This window comes from Saccopteryx leptura, chromosome 9 (assembly GCF_036850995.1).
Source record: "Saccopteryx leptura isolate mSacLep1 chromosome 9, mSacLep1_pri_phased_curated, whole genome shotgun sequence".
NCBI lineage: Eukaryota > Metazoa > Chordata > Mammalia > Chiroptera > Emballonuridae > Saccopteryx > Saccopteryx leptura.
This window is the reverse complement of record NC_089511.1, coordinates 64344774-64362061: the sequence shown is the minus strand read 5'-3', so window position 1 is coordinate 64362061 and position 17288 is coordinate 64344774. Positions and strand designations below refer to the sequence as shown.

General features: G+C 36.8%; 1 pseudogene; it reads left to right on the top strand.

Moving 5' to 3' along the window:
- Nucleotides 1-1375: 1375 nt before the first annotated feature.
- On the top strand, nucleotides 1376-2671 carry LOC136381508 (keratin, type I cytoskeletal 18 pseudogene; annotated as a pseudogene).
- The last annotated feature ends 14617 nt before the right edge of the window (nucleotides 2672-17288 follow it).

Here is a 17288-nt window from a genome sequence, read left to right as displayed (position 1 = left end):
TTAGTTTTGTTTGGATTTTTTCTTACAAGAATTTGTTATTTTTTGGAATCTGCAAGAAAAATAGAGTTTTAATCTGAAATAAAAGATTGACTTTTTCAATATCTGGTCCTTTCTTCAAGGTTAAACGCCTTTATAATTTTCTGACACAGAGTGAGGATGTGTCTCCTTTCCATGTCTCAACATGGTCTAAGAGATGAAGAATCTCTGACCATTAGAAATTATATTCATCTGTGACAATGACCCGACTGTTCTTACATGGAAAGAAAAGAAAGAAGAAAGAAAGAAAGAAAGAAGAAAGAAAGAAAGAAAGAAAGAAAGAAAGAAAGAAAGAAAGAAAGAAAGAAAGAAAAAAAGAAGGAAGAAAGGAAGGAAGGAAAAAAGGAAGGAAGAAAGGAAGGAAGAAAGGAAGGAAGGAAGGAAGGAAGGAAGGAAGGAAGGAAGGAAGGAAGGAAGGAAGGAAGGAAGGAAGGAAAAGAAAGTATTCCCTGGATGATATAGTGGCTTCATCAGTGTCCTGGCCTCCTATCTTTTTCTCCACAATCTTTAGCACATATCTTCTAACCTCAAGGTATCACATTTACAAATTGACCACAATAGCTCCAGTGACCACAACTCTATTTCAGATAGGAGGAAGGAAAAGCAAAAGCAACTTGAAGGCTGAGTTAACCCCCTTTTGAAGGTACTTTCCATATAGCCCTACTCCACAACTTCCACCTGTACCCATTGGATAGAATTAGTCACATGTCCACCTCTAACTGCAAAGGAGGCTAGATAATGCAGTTCTCAGATGGTATATTGTCTCCCTAATCAAAGAGAAGGTTCTTTTTAGTAAGGATTTTTTTAAGACTAGTATTGAGAAGGCCACTAACAATCTCCATAGTTTTCTGAAACTTGAGATGAAAAATCTTTGAGTAAACTTTCTATAATTTTTTTAGCTTACCCTATAATTAAATTGGTATTTCTCAGATTTTCCATCTATCTGGGTTGTACAGCCTTAATGCCTCCATGATACTTCTGGGCTGGAAACACACCAGAAGTTTGCAGTGCCTTGGGCACTGGCTCCAGCAGTTTCTCTCACCTGACCAGGCTCCCTCCTCCTGCTCACAGGCAGGAGTGCTGCCATCTGGCTCAGGTGTAACTTGGCTCAGCTTCTTGACTCTTGCCCAGGACTGTACTGCAAAAATTCTTGTTCCAGCTTTGCCACCTGATTTCCCTCCTTTTATATTCCCAACTCCCAGGCATGGCTTTTAAAAATTATCTCCATCAAGTGTTACTGAAAATTCATATGAATGCTAACTGTAGCTTATTTAAAATGTGAACTGAAACTGCTCCTTGAACCTGACTCTGGGCTTCTCATTTTCCTTCCTGAAAAAACATGAGTTTTAGCACCTGCTCCAGCTTCTCCACAAACTACCAGACCATGGGCTCTGTGAGGTCACCCAGCCACCAGGCCTGCCAGCCAGTGGTACAACCAGCCTCCATGCAGTCCCTGGGGCTACAGCTCCTGTATTTCCATGTCCCACTCCACCAGCATATGAAACACCTAGGGGTCCTGGGGCCTGGGTGCAGAGATGACTGGAGGCCTCACAGGTATAAAGGGAATCCAGAGTGAGGAGACTATGCAATGCCTTAATGACCACCTGGCCTCTTGCCTGGGAAAGGTGAGAAGCCTAGAGGCTAATAATCAGAAACTGGAGAACAAAATTCAGGAACACCTGGAGAAGAAGGTACCCCAGGTCAGAGAATGAAAGCATTATTTCAAGACCATTAAGGACCTGAGGGCTAAAGTCTTTGCAAGTTCTGTGGGGAATGTCTGCATCATTCTGCAGATTGACAATGCCCATCTTGCTGATGATGACTTCAGAGTCAAGTATGACACAGAATTGGCCATGTGCCAGGTTGTGGAGAGTGAGATCAATGGTCTCTGAAAAGTCACTGATGACACTAGTATCATTCAGCCGCAGCTGGAGACAGAAATTGAAACTCTTAAGGAGCAGCTGCTCTTCATGAAGAACCACAAGAAGGAAGTAAATGGTCTACAAAAGCAGATTGTCAACTATGGGCTGACCATGGCATTGAATGCCCCCAAATCTCAGGACCTTTGAGAGATCATGGTGGACATCTGGGCCCAATATGACAAACTTGCTCAGAAGAACCAAGAAGATCTATACAAGTACTAGTGCCAGCAGATTGCAGATTGAGTTGAGCACCAGAGTAGTCACCTCGCCAACTACTGTGATAGGAGGTGCTAAGATGACACTCACAGAGCTGAGTCGTACAGCCAAGTCACTGGAGTCACTGGAGATGAACCTGGACTCAATGAAAAATCTGAAGACCAGTTTGGAGGACAGTCTGAAGGAGGTGGAGATGTGCTATGCCAAGTAGATGGAATAGCTCAACAGGATTCTGCTGCACCTGAAGTCAGAACCAGCCACAACCAGGGTAGAGGGGCAGTGCCAGACCCAGGAGTATGAGGTTCTGATGAACATCAAAGCAAGCTGGAGGCTGAGATCACCACCTAATTCCCTGCCTGCTGGAAGAAGGGGAAGACTTCAATCTTAGTGATGTCCAAAACAACAACTGTATACAATCTATCTGAAAAACCACCTACTGCAGGACTGTGGGTGATAAAGTGGTGTCTGAGCTTGATACCAATGTTCTGAGGTTTTAAAGGCAGCAGAAGTAGGGCACCCTTTGGAGGGGCAGGAGGCCAATTAAATGTTCAGAGAGCATTGAACAAAAAAAATGTGAACTCAAAGTTCAGGACAAATTTATAAAAATAAATCCACATACAGAAGTGTTTCATAAGGGAACTATTACTCTAAATTCTGGACAAGAATTAAAACAGATGAAGACAAAATACAGAAAGAAATAGAGAGGCAATGAAAGAAAAGGAAACAGATAGAGTCTGTGTGGCACTTTAAGAATTCCTGAAAAACCCTTATCTGCTAAATATAATTTAGAAAGATTTCGGGGAAAGGAGTAGAAGCAAGATGTTCTCAAAGATATTTTGTCCTATTAGAATATTCGTTTATTAAGAAGTACAACCATGCCACTTGTATTCTGTCAAGGACTATAAATTCCAGAGAAACTTGTAAGTCCCAAGTGATGATTCCTTATAATATAAATTACATATATCTAAACACTGACATGGGAGCCAGACAGCATACTCAGTAGCATAAATAAAGCCAACTCCACTGGGTAAACAACAGAATAGAGGAGAGGAACTTACAGGAGAAAAAAAAAAAGAATTGAACAGAATAATAGGACCAGAAATAGACCCACATAAATACAGTCAACCAATCTTTGACATAAAAGCAAAGATAATACAATGCAGCAAAGATGATCTTTTCAACACATAGTGCTGGATCAACTGCATACTCACATGCAAGAAATATCAGTCTAGGCACAGACCTCATACCCTTCACAATAATTAACTTAAAGTGGATTACAGAACAAATATGAAGCACAAAACTATAAAACTCCTAGAGGATAACACAAGAGAAAGCCTAGATAACCTTGGGTATGGTGAAGATATTTTAGATACAACACCAAAAGTACTATCCATGAAAGAAATAATTGATAAGCTGGACTTCATTAAAATTTAAACTTCTCTATGAAAAAACACTGCCAAAAGAATAAAAAGACAAGGCCCTGGCTGGTTTGCTCAGTGAAGAGGGCATTGACTTGGCATATGAACATCCTGGGTTCAATTCTGAGTCAGGGCACACAGGAGCAGTGACCATCTGCTTCTCTCCCCCTCCTCCTCCCCCTTCTCTCCCCTGCCCCTCTTGCAGCCAGTGGCTCAGTTGGTTAAAGCGTCAGCCCCAGGCACTGAGGAGAGCTTGGTTGATTTGAGCATCAGCTCCAGACAAGGGTTGCCAGGTAGATCCTGGTCGGGGTGCATGTAGGTGTCTGTCTTACTATCTCATCTCCTCTCATTTAAAAAAAAAAGAAGAAGAAGAAAAGTAAACAACCCACTTGAAAAAACACAAGTTTTGACCAGGTTGCTCAGTTGGTTAGAGCGTCATCCCGTAACACAGAGGTTTCTTAACCCATTGGGTCTATAATTTTCACATTACATCAGGATGGTTAACTCTTTCAAGGACCAGCACAAAATTTCTGGCAGACCAGCAGTCGAAAACACTATAATATGTCAAGGTTGCAGGTTTGATTCCCTAGTCAGGGCACATACAAGAATCAACCAAGGAATGTATAAATAAGTGAAAGAAACAAATCTCTCTCTCTCTTTCTAAAAATCTGTAATTTTTTTAAATTAAATAAAAAAAGAAAATACACCAAAGACCTTAGTAGACATTACGTCAAAGATATTAAGATGGCAAATAAGTATGTGTAAAGATGCTGCAGAAAGCAACATTAGCAGCACAGTGGCCTGAAAAAATCTCCAGGTTTCTCCCCTTGAAATTACAAATTGGACAGCTACAATTCAACAAAAGATTCCCTACTCAACATGCAAACACATCTGAGACATTGGCGCATTGAGCTATCTAAAGGTGGGCATATCTGAGTGAACAGCGAAGACAGGATGGAGAAGAAGGACAGAGATAGAAGCCACACACAGCCCAGTACTTGCTTCAGCTCAAGAGGACAATTGAAGGGTGAAGTACAGCCCTCACTGACAGACCAGACCAGAGGGTTAGTGACAGCAATTGGGCCTGAATGGCTGGCCCACATTGAAACTGTGCCCAGGGTCAGGGGCACAGAAATGCTGTAAAAGAAAGAAAAAAGTAAAAGTAAAAGAAAATCCCAGCGCTCCAAAGCCCACCAGTACCAGGAAAATGATTCTACAGATGTGAAAATCTGCCTACCCCACCCCCCTGTGGCCCACCCAGCAGTAAAATCCTCATTTGGCAGTTTGTAAAAGGACTGGGGAAAATTTTTTTCACCTAAATGGTTTGTACTCATTGCAGCTAAACTCTTGAGGAAGAGCAGAACCGCAGACACAGAAGCCTGCTTTCCACTATCCACCCACCCCCCATCCCATGGAGGCACAGTCTGGTAGAGACAGCTGAGTAAACTAAGAGCAGTGCTTCTGGTAGCTTATAGCAACAAGAAGGCAGCATCAGGGACACACAGAAGATCAATAGCCCACCAATCAATCCATAGGAGTAATGTCTCAAGATACTGGGTCATAAAGGAGACATGCACCTCTTTCAGGAGGAGTTTCCAAGGCCAGGGAGAAACTGCCCCCAAAAAGATCCTAGAAGCTCCAGCAGTGTGGGTAAGAGAAAATAAAAACTTATACTTCAGTATCACCTACTAAAAAACAAAAGAAAGATCTCTACTTATCAACCTATTAAACAGTAAAGTGTCAAATTCTTACAAACCTGGTTTTTATTCTCCAAAGAGATTGAAACTATTTTCAAAAAAAATCTGGAGCTGAAGAACTCAATAAAAGAGATTAAGAATGAACTAGAGGCCTGACCTGTGGTGGCGCAGTGGATAAAGTGTCGACCTGGAAATGCTGAGGTCGCCGGTTTGAAACCCTGGGCTTGCCTGGTCAAGGCACATATGGGAGTTGATACTACCAGCTCCTCCCCCCTTCTCTCTCTCTGCTTCTCTCTCTCTCCCTCTCTCTCTCTCCCCTCTAAAAATGAATAAATAAAATTTAAAAAAAAAAGAATGAACTAGAGAACATAGAAAATAGATCAGACCAGATGGAAGAATTAGTGATACAAGAGGTATAAATCTAGAAATGACTTAGATGGTAGAAGAAAAAAAAAAAAGTTGAGAGTGAAAATAATGAAAGAACTATAAGAACTATTTGAAAAAAGCAATATGAGAATACTGTATATACCAGAAGGAGAAGAGCAGGAGAAAGGAACTGAGAGCCTATTCAAACAAATAATAAATGAGAACTTTCCAAATCTATAAAAAGAACTGGATCTACATCTCCAAAAAGTTAACAGAACACGTAATTATCTCAATTTAAAAATAGCTTCTCCAAGGCATATTGTACTAAAAATATCAAAATTTAATGACAAAGAAAGAATTCTCAAGGCAGTCAGAGAAAAGAAGACAGTTGCTATAAAGAAAATCCCATTAGATAATCATCATATTTTTCAGCAGAGATTCTAGAAGCTAGAAGAAAGTGGAATCCAATATTCAAATTATTGAAAGAAAGAAATCACTAGCCAAAAATAATGTATCCAACAAAGTTATCCTTTAGATATGAAGGAGAAATAAAGATATTACCAAACATACAGAAGCTAAAGGAATTTACCACCAAAATACCTGCATTACAGGAAATACTGAAAGGTGTTTTTCTACCTGAAACAAAAAGACAAAAGAAAATATATAAAACTATAAGCAAGATGATTAACAGACAGAAGCAGGAAATTACAACCCTTGTTCAGGGTATTGTAACATTTGAATAGGGTATTAAACACTTAAATATAACATAAAGGTTAAAAGAGATTTAAAAATTGTTTAAAGAATACAATAGCTACTGCAATATAAAATTGAACTCACATCATAAAGAGAAATAATTTGTAACAACAAAAACATGAAGGAGAAGTGGAAAGGACTAAACTTGCACAAGTAAATGGAGATAAGATGCAATCAGAAAAAAAAAGACTATTGTATAAAACATTTTTTTAAACCTAATTTCAATCACAAAAATAATCTACAACTGAAAGATGTAATATATTGTAAAAAAAAGACAAAACAGGAACAAATCATAAATTACCATCAAACTAAAATAACAGACAAAAACACAAGGGAAAGAAACAATGGCCACTCAGAGCTACCAGAAAACAAAAGATAAAATAGCTATAAAACCCCCATATATCAATAATCACCCTAAATATAAATGACTGAACTTACAAATTAAAAGGCACAGAGTAGCAAATTGGATCAAAAACAAAAAATACAACTATATGCTCCCTTTAGAAAACATATTTTAGCTGAAAAGACAACAATAGACTCAAAGTGAAGAAGCAGAAAGTGATATTCAAAAAAAAAAAATACTCTAAGCAAATTGCATCCAGAGAAGAGTGGGAGTAGCCTTACTTATATCTGACAAAATAAATTTCAAAATAAAAAAATGTAACAAAAGACAGATATGAACATTTTATAATGATAAGGGGGACAATACATCAAGAAGACATGTTTTGGAGAATCAAAATATATAAGCAACTATACTAACATAACTAAAGAGAGAAACTGACAAAAACAATTATAGTAAGGAACCAAAATACTTCATTGACAGCGATAAACAGATCATCCAAACAGAAAATCAAAAACAAAATATCACTTTAAATGACACTTAGACCCAATGGTAATCAATATTTACTGAGTTTTTCACCCTAGAACACCAGATTATACATTCTTCTCTAGTGTACATGGAACATTTTTAAGAATAGACCATATGTTGGGACACATAACTGATCTCAACAAGTTTAAGAAGATTGGAATCATACCAAACATATCCTCCAACCACATATAGTGAAACCACATATGGGAAAACCACAAATATGTGGATATTAAATAACATGTTATTTAACCAATGACTGGGTCAAAGAAGAAATAAGAGATCAAAAGATACAAAGAAAAACAAGAATGAAAATACAACATTTCAATATTTCTTGGATACAATAAAAGAAATAAAGTGTATATCATTATAGACCTTACTCATGAAACAAGAAAAATCTCAGATTAACAACTTAACATTTTACCTTAAAGAACTAGAAAAATAAAAACAAAGACCAAAGTCAGTAGAAGAAATAATAATAAAAATAAGTGCACAGGTAAACAAAGTAGAGAACAAAAAGATAATAGAAAAAAATTAAAGCAACAAACAGCTGGTTCATTAAAAAGATTAATAAAAATGACAAAACTCCAGGTAGACTCAGTAAGGAAAAAAGAAAAAACTCAAAACAAAATCATAAATAAAAGTGGAGAACTTAGACACCACAGAAATACAGGAATACTATCAAAGGCTCTATACCACCAAATTTGATAGCCTACAAGAAATAAACAAATTCTAAAATATAAACCTTCCTATCCTGAAGCATGAAGAAGTAGAAAATCTAAATAAACTTATCAATAAGGAAATTGAAACAGCCATCAAAAACCTCCCAAAAAGTAAAATCCAGGACTAGATAGCTTACTAGTAAATTCTACCAAAGGTTCAAAGATAATTTAATACCTATCCTCAAACTCTTCAAAAGAGCTGAAGAAGAAACAATATTTCCTAAGCCATTTTATGAGGGCAACATTATTCTGATACAAAAACCTGTCAAGGACTACACAATAAAAGAAAATTACAGACCAATATCTCTGATGAATATATTATAGATGCAAAAATCCAAAACAAAATACCAGCAAATCAAGTACAGCAATACATTTTTTAAATAATACATCATAATTGAGTGGAGTTCATTTCAGAGGCACAAGGATGGTTTAACAAAATCAAATTGAATTGATCAATGTGTTACACCACTTTAACAAAATAAAAGATAAAAAATAATATTACATCAATAGATTAAATAAAACATTTGACAAAATACAACATCCATTTATGATTAAAACACTCAATAAAATGGGTATAGAAAAAAAGTACTTCAACATAGTAAAAGCCATATATGGCAAACCCCCAACTAATATCATACTTGGTGAAAAACTGAAAGCTTTTCCTCTAAAATCAGTAACAAAACAAGGGTACCTACTCTCACCATTATTCAATATAGTACTAGTCAGAACAATCAGGCAAGAGAAAAAAATAAAAGGCATCCACATTGGGAATGAAAAAGTAAATTCTCACATTTTACAGATGACCTAATTCTTTATAAAGAAAATCTTAAAGACTCCTACAAAAAGCTATTAGAAACAATAAGCAAACAGTAAAGTTGCAGAATACAAAGTCAATGTACAAAAGTCCATTGCATTTCTATATAATAACAATGAAATTTCAGGGAAAAATCAATTTCTATTTTGCAATTACAATAAAAAAAATAAAATATCTAGAAGTAGGCTCTGGCCAGTTGGCTCAGTGGTAGAGCGTCGGCCTGGCGTGCAGAAGTCCCGGGTTTGATTCCTGGCCAGGGCACACAGGAGAAGCGCCCATCTGCTTCTCTACCCCGCCCCCCTCCTTCCTCTCTGTCTCTCTCTTCCCCTCCCACAGCCAGGGCTCCATTGGAGCAAAGTTTTCCCGGGCACTGAGGATGGCTCCTTGGCCTCTGCCCCAGGCGCTAGAGTGGCTCTGGTCGCAACAGACTGACGCCCCGGAGCAGCAGAGTATCACCCCCTGGTGGGCAGAGCGTCGCCCCCTGGTGGGCGTGCCGGGTGGATCCTGGTCGGGCGCATGCAGGAGTCTGTCTGTCTGTCTCTCCCGGTTTCTAGCTTCAGAAAAAAATACAAAAAAAAATAATCTAGAAGTAAATTTAACAAAGGATGTGAAGGACCTTTACACAGACAACTATGACATTATTAGAAGAATTTGAAGAAGACACAAAAAAAGACTACTTTGTGTTCATGGATTTGAACACTCAACATAGTTAAAATGATCATATTACCCAAAGCAATATACAGACTTAATGAAATCCCAGAAAATATCCCTATGGAATTATTTAAAGAAATAGAAACAAAAAAATCATCAAATCTGGCCTGACCTGTGGTGGCGCAGTGGATAAAGCATCGACCTGGAAATGCTGAGGTTGCCGGTTCAAAACCCTGGGCTTGCCTGGTCAAGGCACATATGGGAGTTGATGCTTCCTGCTCCTCCCCCCTTCTCTCTCTCTCTCTCCCTCTGTCTCTCCCTCTCCTCTCTAAAATGAATAAAAATAAATAAATAAATAAAAGATTTTTTTTAAAAATTCATCAAATCTGTCTGAAACCACTAAAGACCCTTAAGAACCAAAGCAATCCTGAAAAAAAAAAAAGAACAAAGCTAAGGATATACACTCCCTGACTTCAAATTATACTACAGGGCCACAATAACCAAAACAGTATTGTATTGGCAGAAAACCAGACACATGGACCAATGGAACAAAACAGATCCCAGAAATACACTCACATGTATATGAGAAACTAATTTTCTTTATTATTTTTTTTAATTACAGTTTACATTTAATACTACTTTGTAACAATTTTAGGTATACAGCTTACAGTTTAGTGGTCAACCACATACCCTACAAATTGCCTTGTTATCATCCCAAGCTCCTGCCTGCCACCATACTTAGTCACCACAGTATCACTGATTATATTCCTCATGCTGTACTTTACATCCCTTTGTCTATTATGTAACTACCCATTTGTACTTCTTAGTCCCTTCTCCTTTATCACCCATCCCCCACCCCCTCTCCCCTCTGGCAACCATTGGTCAGTTTTCTGTATCTGTGATTCTGTTTCCGATTTATATTTTTGTTTAGTCTCTTTTTTAGATTCCGCATATAAATGAAATATATGGTATTAGTCTTATACTTATTTCATTTAGCATAATACACTCTAGGTTCATCCATGCTGTTGCAAATGGTAAGGTTTCATTTTTTATGGCCAAGTAATATTCCACTGTGTATATGTACCAGAGGTTTTTTATCCAATCATCTATTGGTGGGCACTGGGATTGCTTCCACATCTTTGCAATTGTAAACAACAATGCAATAAACATAGGGGTGAATATATTCTTTCTATTGTTTTAGTGTCTTTCAGATAAATATTCAAAAGTGGAATTGCTGGGTCATAGACAAGTTCCATTTTCAATTTTTTGAGGAACCCTCATATTGTTCTCTAAAATGGCTGCACCAATCTTCATTTGAACAGAGTGCACAGGGTTCTATGGATAAATAATTATCAACAGAGGAGCCAGAAAATACAATAGAGAAGAGAAAGCCTCTTCAATAAATAGTGCTAAAAAATTTTAAAAGTCTTGTGCAAAACAATGAAACTAGACTGCTCTTTCACACTATACAAAAAACATTTACTTAGAATGGATCAAAGATCTAAAAATAAGACCTGAAGTAATAACATGCATAAAAGAAAACATAAACTAAACTTATAGACCTTGTTCTTAGAGGAAATTTTATAAATGTGACTTCAAAAGCAAAGAAATTAAACGGTAAAAATAAATGGTACTGCACATCTAAAGAAATCATCAATAAAACATAAAGGCAACCAATCAAATTGGGAATAATATTTACAAATAACACCTCCAATAATATTCAAAATATATAAAAGTTTTATATAATTCAACAGTAAAAGTAATAATTCTATTTTTAAAATGGGCAGAAGACTTGAACAGACACTTAACACTTTTCTGAAAGAGACACACAAATGGCCAACAGATATATAAAAAGAGGCACAATTTCACTAGCTATAAGTGAAATTAAATCAAAACTATAGTGAGATACCACCTCACACCTGTTAGAATAGCTATTATCAACAGACAAAAACTAAAATGTATTAGAGAGGATTTGGAATAAAAGGTATACTCATACACTACTAGTGGAATGTAAATAGGTACAGCCAGTGGTGGAATTCAAATAATTTAACAACCAGTTCTCTACCCTAATGACCATTTTATGTATAAAAAAATGATCTACTGAAAGGTAGTTTATTTTTCATGCATTTAATATTTAAATAAGAATAATAAAAGAGGTACAAAAAACTAGATTATAAGAGTTTTAAAATATTAATGAAAAGCCTGACCAGGCAATGGTGCAGTGGATAGAGCATCGGACTGAGATGCGGAAGACCCAGGTTCGAGACCCTGAGGTTGCCAGCTTGACCGCAGGCTCATCTGGTTTGAGCAAAGCTCACCAGCTTGGATCCAAGGTTGTTGGCTTGAGCAAGGGGTTACTTGGTCTGCTGAAGGCCCACAGTCAAGGCACATATGAGAAAGTAATCAATGAACAACTAAGGTGTCGCAATGAAAAACTGATGATGATGTTTCTCATCTCTCTCTGTTCCTGTCTGTCCGTCCCTATCTATCCCTCTCTCTGACTCTCTCTCTGTCTCTGTAAAAAAATATTTTTTTAAATTATAATATTAATGAAAAAATGTTAAATGAAACCTGGCACAAAAAAACAATAAAACTGTTTAGATATTTCCATATTGCTTCTTGATTGGCATCCTCACTTGCAATTTTTTTTTTACCTATGGACAGAATGAACATTACTGCAGGTGCTTAGAATATGCTGTTGTGCAGATGAACATTAAAAAAAGTAATAAATATAAATTTGTGATTTCCACATTGATTAGCTGCACAGGCACCCATCTTAGAGAAAACCCTGATTACAAATACCATTTTAACAACCGGTTCACAGAACTCAACAAAATATTGGGTATCAGTTCTTCCAAAGTAGTGAAAACCCACTGAATCCCACCACTGGGTACAGCCACTATGGAAAGCAGTATGAAGGTTCTTTGATAAATTAAGAATAGAGTTACCAGAAGCCTGACCATGGTGATGCAGTGATAGAGTGTCAGTCTGGGACACTGAAGACCCAGGTTTGAAACCACAAGGCTGCTGGCTTGAGTGCAGGCTCATTTGGTATGAGTTCAGTCTCACCAGCTTCAGCTGAGGTCACTGGCTTGAGCAAGGGGTCACTGGTTTGAATGGAGTCTCCTGGTTAAGGCACATATGAGAAAGTAATTAATGAACAACGAAAGTGCTGCAACAAGTTGATGTTTCTCATCTCTCTCCCTTTCTGTCTGACTGTCCCTGCTTGTCTCTCTCTCTCTCTCTCTGTCTCTGTCTCTCAATCAAAAAAACAAAATTATTTTTATTTCTGAGCCTGTTTTAAAATTTTTTTTCTTGATCTGTAGTTACAGAGTAGTCACAGGGACAGCATAGGAAATATATTGTATATAGTCAATGATATTTTAATAATTACATATGGTACCAGATGGGTACTAGGAATATCAAGGAGAGCACTTTGTATATAATTGTCTAACGACTGTGCTATACACCTGAAACTGATACAAAATATTATTGAATGCAAACTGTAATTGAAATATAAAGTTTTAATTAAAAAACAAAATTAGACACAAGATTTTTTTTAAGTGAGAAGAGGGAAGATAGACCAAATTCTGCATGTGCCCTGACCGTAATCCACCCAGCAACCCCTACCTGGGGCTGATGCTCGAATCAACCGAGCTATCCTCAGTGCCTGAGGCCAATGCTCAAACCAATCAAGCCATTGGCTGCACAGAGGGGAAGAGAGAGAAAAGGGGGAGAGGGAGGGACAGAGAAGTAGATGTTCGCTTCTCATGTGTGCCCTGACCAGAGATTGAATTTGGGACGTCTGCACACCAGGCCTAGGCTTTATCCACTGAACCAAACAGCCAGGGCCACAAAAAATAATTTTAATAAAAATTTTGCTTTAAAAAATGTTTTATTGGGAAAAAAATATTTTATTGGGTAAACTCTCATTTGGGTTTAATTATTTGCTCCTTTGTTGTAGCAAAAGTGTCAACTATTTTACTAGAAAGAAGAAAAGCATGATTTCTAACCAAGATTTAAAACTATATTTATATTTATGAAATATGGCCTTTTAGTCACAGGCAGTTGGGGGGTGGAAGTAAGTTTTATATGATTTTTACTTATTTATATATTTTGCTATATAAAAAAGAGAAATTCAAGTAAGAAGTCATATTCCTTGAGAACGGATAAAAAGATGGGAACAATGACTTTCAACACATCTTATAATCACTTCTTCCAAAGGAAACATTTGATTCAATATTCAAACTCTTCAGAAAACACAAGGTAGAATAGAACAATCACACATTATGTGGGAAAAACACGCTCTCCCTGTGTTTACTACCACACTGATAATAATTTTAATTCTTGATGTCTGGGTTTTCCACATATCAAGCAATTCTGAAACACCGGTTAGGTATCTTACAATTCAATTTAATTCTGATGCTAATCAGTGTTAGTACAGACTCCACAGATTAAGGACAAAGTCTCATAAAACTACCCCCCACCTCAGATGCCAATCACAAGTGGTAGGTCCCCCAGGTTACCCACAACGTCTATTGATTTGGATTCAAGATGAAGGTTCACATGATTCCCCCACCTTAGATCCCATCATTTGCTAGAACAGCTCAGAACTCAAGGAAACACTTGTGTTCAACAGTTTATCATATAGCAAAGAAATGTCATAAAGGATACAGATGAACAGATAGATGAAGAGGTACAAGGAGGGAAGACTGTAAAGTTCCCAAGCACAGGGGCATCTGTCCCCATGAAGTTCAGTTATACCATTCTCTTAGTTTATACAATAAGTGTGTTCACCAACCTGGAAGCTCCTTGAACCTAATTAACACTGGGATTTTTTTTTTAATAATTTTATTTTTTTAATGGGGCGACATCAATAAATCAGGTTACATATATTCAAAGATAACATGTCCAGGTTATCTTGTCATTCAATTATGTTGCATACCCACCACTCAAACTCAGATTGTCCTCTGTCACCTTCTATCTAGTTTTCTTTGTGCCCCTCCCCTCCCCCTTTCCCTCTCCCTCTCCCCCCTCCCCCGTAACCACCACACTCTTATCAATGTCTCTTAGTCTCACTTTTATGTCCCACCTACATATGGAATAATGCAGTTCCTGTTTTTTTCTGATTTACTTATTTCACTTTGTATAATGTTATCAAGATCCCACCATTTGGCTGTAAATGATCCAATGTCATCATTTCTTATGGCTGAGTAGTATTCCATAGTGTATATGTGCCACATCTTCTTTATCCAGTCATCTATTGACGGGCTTTTTGGTTGTTTCCATGTCCTGGCCACTGTGAACAATGCTGCAATAAACATGGGGCTGCATGTGTCTTTATGTATCAATGTTTCTGAGTTTTTGGAATACACACCCAGTAGAGGGATTGCTGGGTCATAAGGTAGTTCTATTTTCAGTTTTTTGAGAAACCACCATACTTTCTTCCATAATGGTTGTACTACTTTACATTCCCACCAACAGTGGATGAGGGTTCCTTTTTCTCCACAGCCTCTCCAACATTTGCTATTACCTGTCTTGTTAATAATAGCTAATCTAACAGGTGTGAGGTGGTATCTCATTGCAGTTTTGATTTGCATTTCTCTAATAACTAATGAAGATGAGCATCTTTTCATATATCTGTTGGCCATTTGTATTTCTTCCTGGGAGAAGTGTCTGTTCATGTCCTCTTCCCATTTTTTTATTGGATTGTTTGTTTGTTGTTGAGTTTTATGAGTTCTTTGTATATTTTGGATATTAGGCCCTTATCTGAGCTGTTGTTTGAAAATATCATTTCCCATTTAGTTGGCTGTCTGTTTATTTTGTTATCAGTTTCTCTTGCTGAGCAAAAACTTCTTAGTCTGATATAGTCCCATTCATTAATTTTCGCCTTCACTTCTCTTGCCTTTGGAGTCAAATTCATAAAATGCTCTTTAAAACCCAGGTCCATGAATTTAGTACCTATGTCTTCTTCTATGTACTTTATTGTTTCAGGTTTTATGTTTAAATCTTTGATCTATTTTGAGTTAATTTTAGTACAGGGAACAAACTGTATTTCAGTTTCATCCTTTTGCATGTGGCTTTCCAGTTTTCCCAGCACTATTTATTGAAGAGGCTTTCTTTTCTCCATTGTGTGTTGTTGGCCCCTTTATCAAAAATTATTTGACTATATATATGTGGTTTTATTTCTGGGTTTTCTATTCTGTTCCGTTGGTCTGAGTGTCTATTTTTTTTGCCAATACCATGCTGTTTTGATTGTCGTGGCCCTACAATATAGTTTGAAGTCAGGTATTGTAATGCCCCCAGCTTCACTCTTTTTCTTGAGGATTGCTTTGGCTATTCAGGACTTTTTATAGTTCCATATAAATCTGATGATTTTTTGCTCCATTTCTTTAAAAAATGTCATAGGAATTTTGATGGGAATTGCATTAAATTTGTATATTGCTTTGGGTAATATGGCCATCTTGATTATATTTATTCTTCCTAACCAAGAACAAGGAATATTCTTCCATCTCATTATATCTTTTTCAATTTCCCTTAACAATGGTGTATAGTTTTCATTATGTAAGTCCTTTACATTCTTTGTTATGTTTATTCCTAAGTATTTTATTTTTTGTTGCAATCGTGAAGGGGATTATTCTTTTGAGTTTGTTCTCAAATGTTTCATTGTTGGCATATAGAAAGGTTATTGACTTCTGTATGTTAATTTTGTATCCTGCCACCTTACTGTATTGGCTTATTGTTTCTAGTAGTCTTTTTGTGGATTCTTTGGGGTTTTCGATGTATAGGATCATATCATCTGCAAAAAGTGATACCTTTACTCCTTCTTTTCCGATATGGATGCCTTTTATTTCTTTGTCTTGTCTGATTGCTCTGGCTAGAACCTCTAGTACCACATTAAATAAGAGTGGAGAGAGTGGACAACCCTGTCTTGTTCCTGATTTAAGGGGGAAAGCCTTCAGTTTTGTGCCACTTAATATGATGTTAGCTGATGGTTTATCATATATGGCCTTTATCATGTTGAGATATTTTCCTTCTATACCCATTTTGTTGAAAGTCTTAAACATAAAATTTTGTTGTATTTTATCGAAAGCCTTTTCTGCGTCTATTGATAAGATCATGTGGTTTTTGTTCTTTGTTTTGTTGATATGGTGTATTACGTTAACCGTTTTACGTATGTTGAACCATCCTTGAGATTCTGGGATGAATCCCACTTGATCATGATGTATTATTTTTTTAATATGTTGTTGTATTCGATTTGCTAGTATTGTGTTTAGTATTTTAGCATCTGTATTCATTAGAGATATTGGTCTGTAGTTTTCTTTTTTGTGCCATCCTTGCCTGGTTATGGTACGAGGGTTATGTTGGCCTCAAAAAATGTGTTTGGAAGTATTGCTTCTTCTTCAATTTTTTGGAAGACTTTGAGTAGAATAGGAACCAAGTCTTCTTTGAATGTTTGATAGAATTCACTAGTATAACCATCTGGGCCTGGACTTTTACTTTTGGGGAGGTTTTTAATAGTTTTTTTCTATTTCCTCCCTGCTGATTGGTCTGTTTAGGCTTTCTGCTTCTTCATGACTCAGTCTAGGAAGGTTGTATTGTTCTAGGAATTTATCCATTTCTTCTAGATTGTTGTATTTGGTGGCATATAGTTTTTCATAGTATTCTACAATAATTCTTTGTATATCTACGATGTCCGTGGTGATCTCTCCTCTTTCATTTTGGATTTTGTTTATATGAGTTCTTTCTCTTTTTTCCTTGGTAAGTCTTGCCAAGGGTTTGTCAATTTTGTTGATCTTTTCAAAGAACCAGCTCCTTGTTCTATTAA